We start from the raw sequence: 6,666 nt of genomic DNA, 5'->3' as shown, positions 1-6,666 counted from the left end.
TCATAAACACTTGCTAAACATACGGTCATTAAGTGAGGACCACTTGTATTTGGTTTGCCAGTCACCTGGCCACACCCACCTAGTCACATGACCACCAAGCCACGCCCACCCAGTCATGTGACCAGCGAACCACACCCTCAAATTAAGCCACACCCACAGAAATTTGAATCCCACCCCGGGTGGGGGGGGCACCGAGGATGAGTTTGTAGCACCAAGGGGGCAGTGGACAAAAAAGTTTGGGAACCACTGTTCTAAAGGATCTATTTATACATCAAGCAGTTTCAGTCTGAATCCCCAAGTTCTTAGATACACGTGTAGGCAAAAGACCTTTCAAAAATATTCATATGTGCTTGCTAGCACAAATTATTCAGGTAGCTAAAAATACCCAACAACCATCAGCCACCAGAATTACCTGATTTCAAGGAGCCAGAATATCCAGTTAGGAAAGCTGCTGCCTCCCCTGCCTCTCCTCTCCCTGAGGCTGCTGCCCAGCCAATCTTGGTTCCTCATTCTTTAAATGATTTTACACATTTGAGGTTCGATTTATTTCTCTCTGCATAGGAGCTGGCAAAATGAAGGAAAACTGTTTCAAAAGGAAATTGCAATGTATATTTGTCTTAAGTGACATAAAATGCAACGTGTTTAGCACCTTTAATGTCCTATTTTTTAGCCTTTAATTTACGTAAGGTAAAATTTAAAAAAAAAATTGTACATATCAGCCAGCAATCAAAATGTGTGAAACTGCAGAAGCTGAGGCCTAAGGATAAAAAGCAAAACAGTCAGTGCAGAGTAGGGTTTGGAGTGCTAGTCCCAGGGCCTTTCTCCAATAATGGAATGCTCACTATGCACCCTTGACACAACAATAAAAGCATGATTATTTGCTGACCCTGTTGCAATCCCTGTCCTTCCTCTTCCTAATCTGACTAATCTCTGACTTGCTTCAAGATACTTCAAAATCCCCTGTGGATTTTACTCTGCTGGTCATTACCAAGTATACGGGGTGGTGGTGCTCATTTCCATTTCAAGGCCATTGAGCTAGCGCTGACCAAAAACATTTCCATGGCCATGTGGGCAACATGACATAACATCTACTCACATTTGTACACTTTGGAACTGCTAGGTTGCCAGGAGCTCACCCCATTGCGTGGCATTTGGGTCTTTTAACCTGGTCTGCTGGCTTTCCAGCTGACAAGCCCAGTGTCTTAACTGCTGAGGCCACCCCTCAAGATAGTAGACAGCAGTCTAAAAAGATTGCATATATCTTTGAGTTTGCCCTTGGACAGGTTACGTTAAGGGGGAACCTTGCTTTTAACCCTAGTACAGCTAAGGATTCCTTAAGCCTGAATCTGAAAAAAGGTGTTACAAAGGCATTTTAGCCCAGTATTTAGGTTCAAGGGAGAGAAAGGGCCCAGAGTGGGGCAATCTACAATCCAGCCTAAAACTAACCACAAGTAGAAGTCCTTCCTTCTCTTTCTTTTAACCCACCCATTCACCAGAGAGTTATTTTTTTTTAAATAATAACATGGTTTTTAAGTCCACAAAGGCATGATACAACAGTTTTATTTCAACTTAAATCAATTGAACAAATATGCTTCTAGTTGGGTTACATTTCTAATTCATTAAAATTAAAGTTGTGTATATTTTTTGTAATTAAAATATAACCATATACTAGTAAATATTTAATTTCTATAGATGCCTATCTCATCAGTGAGTCTAGGTAGCTTACAAAAAATTAAAATCAAAACAAAAACACACATTAAACAATATACACAATATATAAAGGAAAAACTCATACAGAACATGCCTGAGTGTCCCCGTCCCCCCAAAAAAGTTCCATTTCAGTCACAAAGACAACATTAACAATCCCTGGGGATCACCCAATTACCTGGTCCAAATGCATGTGGGAGCTTCCAGATCTTTAATGCTTTAAAAGAGGCCAAGAGGGTTGGGTAAAATAAAAACTAATACAAACTTAAAGGAATAAAAAGTAGAAGGTACAGAAAAGCAGAAATTAAAATCAAAAAGAAAAATAAGAATTTGGTGAAGAAGAAAATATAAAGTACCATTATATAGTACTAAGATTAAATGTAAGAAGATATAAGGTCTTGTAGAAAAATCACAATCACTGTCTATCTGGTTTTTCACCAGGAAAAAGCAGAAATTATCATTCCTTTCAAGCTTTCACCATTTCATTATTTAATATATTTTTAATATTATTAATACATCAGAGTGCTCTTGTACCTTTCAGATGTAGTGGGTGAAATTGTTCTGAGAAGCAGCTGATTCATCTGATCTAGTCATATTCCTAGGAATCCTAGAGTCTTTATAAGTGGATAAGGATCACAACAATGTGGGCGGCCAACTTTCTCCCTCGGGCTGTAAATTCCTACCAATCTTGTGGAGAATAGTTCGATTCCATTTCACAATAAGATTGGTAACCATACTATATTCAATAGTCATTAGGAATTATCTTTCTCTAATATATTTTGTAACAGGCAGGTTTCTGTTGTGGATCTTCCTTCTTATATAGAGTAGCAAGAGTAGAAACTGAGAAGTTTTAGAAAGCAAGAACTGAAGTGATTTGGATCCTTAACATTTCTGCTCAATGCTTATTGTGTCTTTGATTAAGCAAATCCTTCCCTATTCTCATCCTCTCTTCAGTGAAAATTCAGAAACAATTCTTTCATTTATAATTCATATACTGTAGCTTCTAAGTCTAACAGGTTGTAATAACATATGCTTTTTCAATTTTAAAACTAAGTGCCACCATTCCTCAAGTATCTATACTTGTAATCCTTGAAAAAAAATCTGCAGTCCCTCTGACCTATAACAGTATATTCTTCTTATCTAAAAGTTTATTTTACTATCCATGTTGCTCCAATTTGCATTAGAACTAAAGAACCAGAATCTAAGATTGGGGAGGCAAATTTCCCTACAAGTTTAATAGAGATTGATTGTTTTCACGCAAGACTTGTGTCCCAGTCTTGACAACTGCTACCATAGACATTTTATACTGTGTATCCTACACCACTTGCAGTTCCAACATTTACAACTATGTTCTAATTGATGATTACAGATATGTTTTGAAGGACATTTCAGAGACTTTAAAACTATTCCTCATAGTGGAAAACACACTATCTTAAAATAAAATGAACTTTAATGTGTCCATCCATACCATGTGTTTGTTTTATACTATGTAATAAATTAAATTAATCTATTTATCATTTGTCTTTAATATTGCACAAAATATGTTAAACCATAATTTAGTAGCTTTGAAATTAGCACTATATCTTTCAACTTTAATTAAACTATTCTGCCATTGTATTTATTGCCTCTCTTGAACTGCTATAAATCAAGTACAATATGAGTGTGAGAAGTCACCATAGAAATACTGTAACTATAAACTGCACACTCCACATTGATGGTAGATTTCCAAAATATAATTGTAATCACATAAGTAGCACAATATATTTATTACATGCTGAAACTATAATGTGAGCATGAAGCATAGATGTCTTAAGTAAGAGAAGAGTAAAAGGTGATTTAAAAAATGGTTTTGGGTTTTATAACCAATAACATTGTACTTGCTGATTTAGATGTTGTCATGTATGCTGGCTTTATTTTTTTTATCCAGGTTTTTATATGTAAGTCTGAAAGAGCTTGAACAATAAGTCCTTCATTCCTATGCCTTTCATTGATTTAAAAAAACACACAATATTTTTTATTTTATTTATTTATTTATTTATTTATTGATTGATTGATTGATTGATTTGATTTGCCAATTGTTTACAAGATAATAAGTATAAGTGTATACATAGTTGTGAATACATGAAATGGGTACATATAAGAAAAATAAAAGAAGAATAAGAGAAACAATAGGACAGGGACGGTAGGCACGTTGGTGCGCTTATGCACGCCCCTACAGACCTCTTAGGAAAGGGGTGAGGTCAATAGTAGACAGTCTAAGGTTAAAGTTTTTGGGGTTTGGGGAAGAAACTACAGAGTCGGGTAGAGTATTCCAGACATTGACCACTCTATTGCTGAAGTCGTATTTCCTGCAATCAAGTTTGGTGCGTTAACTTTGAGTTTGTATCTATTGTGTGCTCTTGTGTTGTTATGGTTGAAGCTGAAGTATTCATTGACAGGTAGGACATTGCAATGTATGATTTTTGGATAAGAGTCCCCAAGGAAATGCTGACTCTAAAGTATGCCTTCCTATTTATCCTCTCCATGATGAAAGATTGATTGAATATGTGCCATCAAATTGGTGTCATCTCTCAGTGACCATCTAGATTTCAGTGAGAATAATCTGTCTATGATCTGGTCCTTCGGGTCCTGCAATTGCCACTACAACCGAGTCTATCCACCTTACTGCTGATTATTTTCTTATGTTTTTCTTCCAATTTTCCTAGCTTTATAGACTTGTCTAAAGTCTTTGCATAATGTATCCAAATTTGAGCTGGACATTTGTTCCTTGAGTGAGAATTTTTGGTTGATGGTCCATTTTGGTTTTCTTGTATATGATATTTTCAGCAGTCTTCTCCAACATTAAAGTTCAAAAGCATCAATAGTCTTTCTATTCTGCTTTTTAAAACATTTGCTTCCCTAGAGTATTACAGAAAAAAATCTTTGTAAAGGTGCTTCAGAGGTGTATTTTATAAGTTTACCCAATTCTTTATAGTGTATCCCATTTATTCTAGTTAAGTTTTACAATGCCTAATAGGCATCATAATAAACACAGGAAAAAAACGGGCCTGAGAGGAAAGAAAACATGCAGCTGGGAAATAAAACACATGAGCAAATCCAAAACAGTCATCCTGTTTTTCACTATCAGCTCCTAAAGACAGGAGAGGATGTCTAGCAAAGTCTATACAGTATTTAATGATAAGGAGCCTCTCAGCCTATCTGACTAGTCCATGTGGCAATGGAAGTTAGTAACCGTAAAATGCCATCTTCTCTTGAACCTTGCTTGCAATGGAAATGTGGTCTTCCTCTGAGATATGTTTGAATTACTGTCTTTGATGGAAGCAAGTGTGGATCAGGACTCAGTTTACGCTTTGAAGCATATAAGGGTGAACTCTTTGATTGCTGAAGCTGTGCGGTGCTGGTGTGCACATTTGTCAAATAAAAAAAGATGTTGAGACTCTAGAAAGAGTGCAGAGAAGGGAACAAAGATGATTAGGGAAGTGGAGGCTAAAACATATGAAGAACAGTTGCAGGAACTGGGTATGTCTACTCTAGTGAAAAGAAGGACCAGGGGAGACATGATAGCAGTCTTCCAATATCTCAGGGGCTGCCAGAAAGAAGAGGGAGTCAAGTTATTCTCCAGAGCACCTGAAGGCAGGACAAGAAGCAATGGGTGGAAACTAATCAAGGAGAGAAGCAACTTAGAACCAAGGAGAAATTTCCTGACAGTTAGAACAATTAATCAATGGAACAACTGGCCTCCAGAAATTGTGAATGCTCCAACATTGGAAGTTTTTAAAAAGATGTTGGATAACTGAAGTGGTGTAGTGTTTCCTGCCTAGGCAGGGGGTTGGACTAGAAGACCTCCAAGGTCCCTTCCAACTCTGTTATTCTATTCTATTCAAATGCGTTTTGGGAAATAGTGAGGTTACATCAGATACAAAAGGGGTGAAAGAAGTGCCAACCACAAACAGATAATGGATAAATGCCAATTGAATGTTCATGACTATTGTACAACAATCAGTACATATTCATAATGAATACAGTTATGCTGCCGCAGGAAAAAAACAGTTTTACCTTGCTAGGCATAGGCAATGAACACCATTTAGGACTTCAGGGGACCGTTGTGTTAGTTGAATACATAAGTGGTTGGTTCACAAACATGAAAAAAGGAATAGCTGGTTAACACGACAGAATAAGCCAGACTAAGTATTATGTCTGAGCCCAATGACTGAGAAGAGCAGAGGAGCAATTGAGCTAATACAGCTCCAGCTTTGAACAATTGGCTGGCGTAATTGATGTAGAAGTGGCACAGCCAAATAGGTTTAGATGGCAGAAGAAATAACTCCTGATTCAATATGAATTATGAGTGGAGTGGATGGGTTCCATTTCAATAGGCAGGGCCAAAAAACATACTCTGCAGTCCTTAAAGGAATGGTAAGATTTTGCTCTAAAACACAACCTCTTTGGGGCATAGATTCCTTTCAGAGTATGATGAGACTAATGGATTCCTTCTCAGAAAAATACAAGTTTAAAAAAAGTAAAATAGTTTAAATTTACTTTGTCATTGCACCTCATTTAATGAAATTAAATGCCATCTTCAGTGTACATTATAACTATAAAAATAAAACAAACGCACATCCTTTGCATTCTATACAATTGAATTGAAACCCCTGATATTGCATTAACAGTGCACTATATATAGTATAGTCATTATAGTTACTGCTCTGGGATGGAAGCTGTTTTTCAGTCTATTTGTCCTTGTTTTTATTCTGTATGTCTGCCAGATGGTAATAGTTAAAAAAGGGTGCCCAGGATGAGATGGATCTTTAAGAATGTTTTGAACTTTCTTAATACATGAGACTACAAAGGAAACCAATCATGACCAGCAAAATCTAGTCACAGGTTTAAGAAGCCCTACTCAGAAGGATATTATAGCACATCACCTTTATGCCCAGAGATACCTGTAAATTTTCATGA

This window comes from Notechis scutatus, chromosome 4 (genome assembly GCF_049901735.1).
Source record: "Notechis scutatus isolate UNSWTSFEM ecotype Mainland chromosome 4, rNotScu1.2, whole genome shotgun sequence".
NCBI lineage: Eukaryota > Metazoa > Chordata > Lepidosauria > Squamata > Elapidae > Notechis > Notechis scutatus.
This window is presented reverse-complemented; position numbering follows the sequence as displayed.